Raw genomic sequence first — 10,470 nt, 5'->3', positions numbered from 1 at the left:
AATCTGTTTAAAGAGGCTCTGTCACTACATTATAAGTGGCCTATCTCCTACATAAGGAGATTGGCGCTATAATGTAGGTGACATGACACACACTGATAGCAACACCGCAGAAGAAATGCCTCCCGATCTGACCCCCCTAGACTTTTATCTTTGGGGTCATCTGAAGGCAATTGTCTATGTTGTGAAGATACGAGATGTGCAGCAACTGAAACTACGGATACTGGAAGCCTGTGCTAGCATTTCTTCTGCGGTGTTGCTATCAGTGTGTCAAGAGTGGGAGAAGAGGGTTGCATTGACAATCCAACACAATTGGCAGCACTTTGAACACATTTTATAAGTGGTCAGAAACTTGTAAATAACTCATGAAAGAATAAAGTAACGTTAAAACCAAGCACACCATTCTTTTTCTTGTGAAATTCTCGATAAGTTTGATGTGTCACATGACCCTCTTCCCATTGAAAAAACTAAAGTTGGATACAAAATGGCTGACTTCAAAATGGCCGCCATGGTCAACACCCGGCTTGAAAAGTTTCCCCCCTCCCATATACTAATGTGCCACAAACAGGAAGTTAATATCACCAACCATTCCCATTTTATTTAGGTGTATCCATATAAATGGCCCACCCTGTACTGCTGTATCAAGGGCATAGCTAGAAATAGCTGGGTCCCATAGCAAACTTTTAAATAGGCCCTCCCTAGATCATGAACATTTACCAGCTCCATGTGAAATTAGGGCAAAGGACACACTTTCCTGCCGATTAGCATTTAATTAAAGATACAACAAGGCTGCCAAGTGTGCCCTTACCCTTACAGGTTTAGAACTAACGTAAAAAAACAGTTAGGCACTGATATGGTAGAATTTTATTTATCACTTATTAATACCACTACACAAGGACCTAAATGATATCTCCACACCATGACCACATATTGTGTATCTACCACAAAGACCAATATAACCAATTATATCACCATACAGTGGTCACATACCAGGACTACACAGGCGCTCTGCAGAGTATAATCAAGTTATGAATATAGAAGAATGATATAAAGTGACTCACAGGTGACGTAGTCTCCGATTGGAGTCGGTCATTCTCCTTTTTCTCTCCATCCGAGCCAGGCTGCCATGATAACTTCTCCCAGCCACGACTCGTTTTTGCAGAGTTTGATGCCCAGATGTCTTTAGCTCTTCGCTTTACCAGCACATCCTCACCCTGTACAGAAACTAACCATCCAGCTGCCGCCTTTAACAATGTCCGAATGCTGCAAAAATAGTGCCACACAGATGGTGCCTCCAAAAATAATAGTGCCACATATAGTGCTATTAAAAATAACAGTGGCAAACAGCTAGTTTCGCATGCTGTAATAGTGCTTCCTTATTGCCCTACAGAGTAATAGTGCCCACTTTTGGCCTGACACAGTAATAGTGCCCCTTCATACCCCCCAGACTTTCATAGTGCCATCTTTGTGTGGCACATAGTAATAGTACACAGTAGTCATGCCCCCTTAGCTCCCAACTCACATTAATAATGCCTCCTTAGTGCCCCATGCAGTAATGATACCCTCTTAGTGCCTCCCTAACAGTAATGATGCCCACTTAGTGCCCCCCACAATCAGGATGCCCTCTTAGCTACCCACTCAGAGTAATAATGCCCCCTTAGTACCCTTCACACAGTAAGGATTCCCCTTAGTGTCCCCACATAGTAAGGATGCCCCCCATAAAGTAATGATGGCCCCTTTGTGCCCCCATACAAAAATATTGTCCCCTAAAGTAATACACACCTATTCCCACCATGTCACTGAATCGAGCCGGCTTGCGTCAGCTGATGGCTCCCTGCTCCACCATTGTACTGAACTGTATCTGCGTCCTAAGGGCGAAGATACAGTTGAAGGTGGTGCTGGACCATATGGCCTGTCATCCTGAGACCCTGCAGCAACCGGTATGGCTGCTACGGCGGTAATTACACCAACGAGCAGTATGCATGAGAAGGGCCTAGCTAAAGGCTCATGGGCCCCAATGCAAAAGTTCTTATTGGGCCCACCCTGCAAACTTTTCATGGCCGACGGTCCACAGCTTTCAGCTGCATCGCTGGGTCTCCTAAGTGACCCAACAATGCAGCACTAGCAGCCAGGGGCGCCACTAAGGACTTAAAATGTCAGGGGAAATAGCCCAAATACATATGTGTCCGCCCCAAAAAAATGTATGTGTGTATAGGAGACAGCATATCTATAGCACTACGACCCTATCAACTATGGATAGGATTAGATACATTGGCTCAGCAGACAGTATCACACAGGATAGGATTAGATACAGTGGCACAGCACACAGTATCACACATGATAGGCTTAGATACAGTGGCTCAGCAGACCGTATCACACATGATAGGATTAGATACACAGCTCAGCAGACAGTATCACACATGATACTATTAGATACAGCGGCTCAGCAGACAGTATCACACATGATAGGATTAGATATAAGGCCCAGCAGACAGTATCACACATGATAGGATTAGATACACAGCTCAGCAGACAGTATCACACATGATAGGATTAGAGATAGGGCCCAGCAGACAGTATCACACATGATGGGATAGATACAGTAGCTCAGCAGACAGTATCACACATGATAGGATTAGATTCAGCGGCTCAGCAGACAGTATCACACATGATAGGATTAGATATAAGGCCCAGCAAACAGTATCACACAAGATAGGATTAGATACACAGCTCAGCAGACAGTATCACACATGATAGGATTAGAGATAGGGCCCAGCAGACAGTATCACACATGATGGGATAGATACAGTAGCTCAGCAGACAGTATCACACATGATAGGATTAGATTCAGCGGCTCAGCAGACAGTATCACACATGATAGGATTAGATATAAGGCCCAGCATACAGTATCACACAAGATAGGATTAGATACACAGCTCAGCAGAAAGTATCACACGTGATAGGATTAGATACAGTGGCTCAGCAGTAGAGTATCACACATGATTGGATTAGATACAGTGGCTCAGCAGACAGTATCACACATGATTGGATTAGACACAGTAGCTCAGCAGACAATATCACACATGATAGGATTAGATACAGTAGCTCAGCAGACAGTATCACACATGATAGGATTAGATACAGTGGCTCAGCAGACAGTATCACACATGATAGGATTAGATACAGTGGCTCAGCAGACAGTATCACACATGACAGGATTAGATACACAGCTCAGCAGACAGTATCACACATGATTGGATTAGATATAGGGCCCAGCTCGCTGACATTGCGGCTCCAGTGCTGGACCCAGGAAAGGTAAGAATAATAATTGTTTTGCTTCTTTATGTGTTACTAATTATTTTTGTGTGTTGAGCACAACAGCTAGCTCCGATTCCTGCCATTAACCCCTTCGATGCAGCGATCCAATACAATTGCTGCATCTTAGTGGTTTGTAGCAAATCGTCAGCCTGCCATGCGATGCAAGGCTGGCGACTGCTACTATGGCAACAGGAGGCCTAACAACGGTCTTCTGTCTGCCATTACGGAAGCAGATTAGGCCCCGTCCAGAGGCGAAGCCTGATCGGCTTGCTGTCAGTGAACAACTGACAGTTCTAATACATTGCACTACATAGGTAGTGCAATGTATTAGAACATCAAACAAACAGTTGGAGCTTAAAGCAATACATATTTGGTATAGCTGCGACCGTAACGAACTGAACTATAAAAATATTATGTTATTTATCCCGCGCAATGAACGCCGTAAAAAAAACTAAAAAATACTGCCATAATTGCTGTTTTTTTGGTCACTTTGTCTTCCAAAAATTGGAATAAAAAGTGATCAAAACGTAGCATGTATCCAAAAATGGTACCTATAAAAACTATAACTCGTCTTCCAAAAAACAAGCCCTCATATAGCTCCGTTGACGAAAAAACTTGTTGTTGTAAAACATAAAAACTGCTATAAATTAGGTATCGCCGGAATCGAACTGACCCGCAGAATAAAGTTAACATGTAATTTATTATGCGTGGTGAACGCTGTATGAAAAGAACTAAAAAAATATGCCAGAATTGCTGTTTTTTTGTCACCTTGCCTCACAAAAAAAACAGTGATCAAAAAGTCGCTTGTACCCCAAAATGGTACCAATAATAACTACAGCTCATCCCACAAAAAAACAGCCCTCATACCACTACGTCTATGAAAAAATAAAAGTAGTTAAGGCTCCAATAAGTCAGAAAGTCACCACCTGAAAGAACGATTAAAATATCTCTTTATTTGTTAAATTCTAAAACTGGCTCTTGAAGCCCAAAAATATCAAATACAGGCAAAAGCAAGTGGTCAGAGGTATGGGAGGCGTCGATGGGTGATAGGATGTGAATCCACCCATAGACCGCAATCTCTCCTTAGGTTATAAAGATTTCCTGAACCCTTGCCAAGAAGTAATCCAATAAGTCAGGAAATAAAAATATCCAGTTGTACAGTCCGAGGGGAACATTTCTTCTGTTTCAAGAGGCGAATTATCAAGGCACTAAAATTAGGGAACCAGAAAGGGGAGGGCCCAAATATATCTGCTGGAAGCGAGGGTGCCTGTATTATACCAGGACAACACTGCCCAGCAAAATTACCCAAACTGCAAAGGTGCGAAGTGTGGACCAAAAGGGGGATAAGTAAGGACATAATTTATCAGTGCGACACTGGCCTGTGCAGAAAGGATTGTGTCACAGCGTAACACACATATATGGATTATTTTCTTTACCTTGTTATTATACCACCTGACTATGCCCCTGATGTACTCTGCCCAGCTTACATTTGCCCCCACATTATAAACTGAAATACCAGTAAGACTCCAAACAAAACTACTACCAAGCAAAATCCACGCTCCAAAAGCCAAATGGAGCTACCTCCCTTCTGAACCCTACAGCGTGCCCAAACAGCTGTTTACTTCCACATATATGGCATCGCCATACCCGGGATAACCCTTTTAACAATTTTTGCGGTGTGTTTCTCCAGTGGCACAAGCTGGACACGACATATTTGCTACTGAAATGGCATATCTAGGGAAAAATTTTAATTTATTTTTTTGCCCCTTCCGCAGCGCAATCATTTATGGAAAAGACACGTGGGGTGAAAATGCTCACTACACCTCTTAATAAATGCCTTGAGGGGTGCAGTTTCCAAAATGGGGTCACTTGTCAGGGGTTTCTTTTATTATTTCACATCGGAGCCTCGGCAATTGTGAACCAATACTGTGTAAATCGCCAAATTAGGCCTCAATTTTACGTGGTACTCTTTCACTCCTGAGCCTGGTCGAATGCCCAGGCAAAAGATAAGGGCCACATGTGTTTCTAAAACCGGGAAACGCAGCATAATAATTAGAGAGCTGTCTTGTTATGGTGGCACAAGCTGGGCACCACATATTGGCAAATCTATTTTAAAAAAATCCCATTTTCATTCTGCAACATCGAGTGCACCCCAATTTCTGCCAAACACCTGCGGGGTTAACATGCTCACTACAACCCTAGGTGAATAACTTGAGGGGTGTTGTTTCCAAAATGGGGTCACTTCTGGGGGGATCCACTGTTTTGGTCCCACAGGGACTTTGTAAATAGCACCCAGAAACCAATCCAGCAAAATCTGTACTCCAAAAGCAAATGGTGCCTTCCCTTCTGAGCCATGCCGTGTGCCCAAACAGCAGTTTATGATCACGTGTGGTATATTGCCGTACTCGTGAGAAATTGCTTTACAAGTGTTGGGGTTCTTTTTTTCCTTTATTTGTTGAGAAAATGAAAACTTTTGAGCTAATACTACGTCTTATTGAAGAAAAAGGATTTTTTTTATTTTCACTACCCAATTCTAATAAAATCTATGAAACACCTGTGGGGTCAAAATGCTCACTACACCCCTAGATGAATTCTTCAAGGGGTGTAGTTTTGTGAATGGAGTCACTTTTGGGGAGTTTCCAATGTATTGATACCTTAGGGGCTTTGCAAAAGCGACATGGTGCAGATAAAACAATCCAGCAAAATCTGTACTCCAAAAGCCAAATGGCGCTCCTTCACTTCTGATCCCTGCCGTGTGCCCAAACAGCAGTTTATGACCACATATGGGGTATTTCCGTACTCCAGAGAAGTTGCTTTACAAATTCTGGGGTTCTTTTTTTCCTTTATTTGTTGAGAAAATGAAAAATTTTGAGCTAAAACTACGTCTTATTGGAAAAAAATTAGTTTTTTTATCTTCACTGCCCAATTCTAATAAAATCTATGAAACCCCTGTGGAGTCAAAATGCTCACTACACCCCTAGATCGATTCTTCAAGGGGTGTAGTGTCCCAAATGGAGTTACTTTTTTGGCACTTTCACTGTTTTGGTCCCTTAGGGGCTTTGCAAATGCGACATGGCCGCCGCAAACCATTCCTGCTAAATTTGAGCTAAAAAAAACAAATGCCGCTCTTTCCCTTATAGGCCCTGCCGTGTGTCCAAACAGCCGTTTATGACCACACGTGGGGTATTGTTTAACTCGGGAAAAATTGCTTTACAAATGTTGCGGTGCTTTTTCTCCTTTAGTCCTTGTGGAGATTTGAAAAAATTAGCAAAACCTAAATTTTCTTTGAAAGAATGTCGATTTTCATTTTCACAGCCTACTTCCAATAATTTCTGCAAAAAACCCGCAGGGTCAAAATGTTCACTATAACCTTAGATAATTTCCTCAAGGGGTGTAGTTGCCAAAATGGGCCCACTTTTGGGGGATTTCCACTGTTTTGACACCGCAAGAGCCCTTCAAATCGGACATGGTGCCTAAAATATTTTTTAATAGTCGCATGCACCCCATGAAAACTAGAATGAATTCCACAAGGGGTCTAGTTTCCAAAATAGGGTCACTTTTAAGGGGTTTCCCCTGTACTGGTATCTCAGAAGCTCTGCAATTGCAACATGGCGCTCCGAAACCAATCCAGCCAAATAGCGCTCCTGCCATTCTGAGCTCTGCCGTTTGTCCAACCAGAAGTTTCTGACCACATATGGGGTATTGCCGTAATCGGGAGAAATTGGTTTTCAAATCTTTGGGTTCTTTTTTTCTTTTATTTCTTGTAAAAATAAAAAATTTGCATGTTTTATCAGAAAAATAAGTGATTTTCAATTTCACAGCCTAATTCCACGAAATGCAGCAAAAAAACCTGTGGGGTCTAAATGCTCACTATATCCCTTGATAAATTCCTTGAGGGGGTGTAGTTTGCCAAATGGGGTCACTTTTGGGGGGTTTCTACTGTTTTGGCACCACAAGACCTCTTCAAACCTGATATGGTGCCTAAAATATAATCTAATAAAAAGGAGGCTCCAAAATCCACTACGTGCTCCTTTGCTTCTGAGGCCGGTGCTTCAGTCCAGTAGCACACAAGGGCCACATGTGGGATATTTCTAAAAACTGCAGAATCTGGGCAATAAATATTGAGTTGCATTTCTCTAGTAAAACTTTCTGTGTTACAAAGAAAATAGATTACAACTGAATTTCTGCAAAAAAAAATGAAATTTGAACATTTCACCTCTACTTTGCTTTAATTCCTGTGAAACGTCTAAAGGGTTAAGAAACTTTCTAAATGCTGTTTTGAATACTTTGAGGGGTGAAGCTTTTAAAATCTGGTGACTAATCGGGGGTTTCTAATATATAAGGCCCTCAAAGCCACTTCACAACTGAACTGGCCCCTGTAAAAATAGCCTTTTGAAATTTTCTTGAAAATGTGAGAAATTGCTGCTAAAGTTCAAAGTCTTGTAACGTCCTAGAAAAATAAAAGGATGTTCAAAAAATGATGCCGATCTAAAGTAGACATATGGAGGATGTTAATTAGCAACAATTTTGTGTGGTATTACTATCTGTCTTACAAGCAGATACATTTAAATTTAGAAAAATGCTAATTTTTGCATTTTTTTGCTAAATTTTGGTGTTTTTCACAATTAAATACTGAATGTATCGAGCAAATTTTATCACTAACATAAAGTCCAATGTGTCACGAGAAAACAATCTCAGAATCGCTTGGATAGGTGAAAGCATTCTGAAGTTATTACCACATAAAGTGACACGTCAGATTTGAAAAATGAGGCTCTGTCCTGAAGGTCAAAAGTGGCCAAAGAGGGAAGGGGTTAAAGGGAATGTGTCGCTAGAAAAATATTTTTTTTTATTAGTTAAACTGTTAGTCAATAAATGATTACACATTGTTCTAATTTTTTTCACAAGTCAGGAAATATTATAAATTAGATTCTAATTTATAACATTTCCATGTGCTCGTCACTAGAGGGAGCAATTCCCAAAATTGCAGCATTGCAATGTGGTAAAGCAACCTCATTGCTTTATGCTGCAAATTTGGTGTAGACACACACGCTCTAGTGTGCTCACACAATACCCCCTCCTTTCTCCTGGCTAGTGCCAGGAGAAAGGAGGGGGTTGAATGTTCAAACCTCCTACACTGTGTGCCGCCATTTTTTAAACGAATGCAGTGTAGGAGGATTAGATACAGTGTAATCACACAGTATAACACGCACAAACACAAACATAACTTACCTGCTCCTGCCGCCGCCGCTGCCTCCGCTCCTAGTCCTTGCTTCTGAACATATGGACGGAACCCGCGACCGGAAGTAGTCATCTTACTGTCCGGCCGCGGCTTTAGGGCCACATGAAATTGGCGTCAGATGTCGCTCGGCCAAAGACCTTCCTTTTGGACTGTGTGGGAGCGGCGCATGCGCCGTTCCCACACAGATGGCGTACGCTATAGTGAATGGAACGGCTCCCGTTCGCATTCACTATGGGGATGTACGTGCCATATTCCATCTCTGTATGTGTCGTTAATCGACACATACAGAGATGAAAAAAAATAAATGGCAGCCCAATTAATTTTAATAACATACTAAAATCAAAAGCATTTAAAACACCTGTCCTCTAAATACTCTCAAGATGCTGGGCACAACCATTTCAGAGGACAAGCAAATCTGGCCATAGACACCAAGATTTAGCTACAATAAGGCCGTTTTTACACAAGTGTAACACGGGCGCATTTCTGTGCCCATATTACAGCCTCAAATCCCGGGCTCACCGTGGGTCTAATGACTTGAGCTAAGTCTTAGGCCGCATTCAAACGGCTGTGTTCGTTCATACAGACCGCGCGTCGGCCATATTTCCTGGCACGACCACGGTTCAGGGAGCCGGGCTCCTAGCATCACAGTTATCTATGAAGCTAGGAGTCCCTGTCTAACTGCGGGAATACTGTCCCGTACTGAAAACATGACACCACTGAGTTATTACATGCGATGCTACCCTACAGAGGACCCGCCAGCCCATTTGCCTGACAACCCCCTAATGACGTTATTAGTAATGATGTTGCCCGACCTCACGCCTGAAGATTCATTAACAGAAATGGACCCTTAAGGTGATACACCATGCCTCCCGCATGGTCCACCTTTGCTCCCAGGTACAGCCTTCACATTGTCTGGCAGCAACGGGTCCCATTATCCTATTCATTTACATAGCCACCACCCCTTAACGCACACCTTTCCCCCCCATTATGACGTCACCACTCGTTATTTCCCCACATGCACATGATGTCATTGTGGGTGATGCCACCAAGAAAGTGACGTCAGCATCCACAATGTCATTTTGATAGACACACAACACTCCTCCACCTAAGATATTACCATCCATTCTGTGACCTTAAAGGAGCACTCCAGGGAATTTTTTCCCCCCCCTCCATCTTTAAACGGTTAGGTTGTGTCATTTTTCCTATAATCGATGGCTTTTAGCAGCTCCGTTCTGAACCGCCATTAGGTCATGTGACCCACACTGTGTGGACCGGAAGTCAGTCTCTATGCAAGCTTATGAGAGCCTCGTGTTTTTCATAGACTTGCAGAGACTAACCTCCAGTCCGCACAGCAGATGCTGTATGATTCTAAGTCACGTGATCGAACAGCGGACCGGAACAGAGTGGCTAACTTTGAAATAAAGCCAATAATATTGCACCTAGAATATTGAGCCATTGAGGTTATCATTTTAAAGCTAATATGCTGAGCTTTAGGCTGGATTCACACGAGCATGTTCGGTCCGTAATGGACGGAACGTATTTCGGCCGCAAGTCCCGGACCGAACACAGTGCAGGGAGCCGGGCTCCTAGCATCATAGTTATGTACGACGCTAGGAGTCCCTGCCTCTCTGCAGGACAACTGTCCCGTACTGTAATCATGTTTTCAGTATGGGACAGTAGTTCCACGGAGAGGCAGGGACTCCTAGCATCGTACATAAGTATGATGCTAGGAGCCCTGCTCCTGCCCTGTGTTCGGTCCGGGACTTGCGGCAGAAATACGTCTGTCAATTACGGGCGTAATGACCTCGTGTGAACATACCCTAATACTAAAGGGGTGAGAAGATCAGTAATTGAACATCTTATCACCACCCGCACCTTATCGGGGCATTTATCCACTGTGTGATGGTTTCTGGCAT

This window comes from Rhinoderma darwinii, chromosome 1 (genome assembly GCF_050947455.1).
Source record: "Rhinoderma darwinii isolate aRhiDar2 chromosome 1, aRhiDar2.hap1, whole genome shotgun sequence".
NCBI classification, from domain to species: Eukaryota; Metazoa; Chordata; class Amphibia; order Anura; family Rhinodermatidae; genus Rhinoderma; species Rhinoderma darwinii.
Note: the sequence above shows the minus strand (reverse complement) of the source record.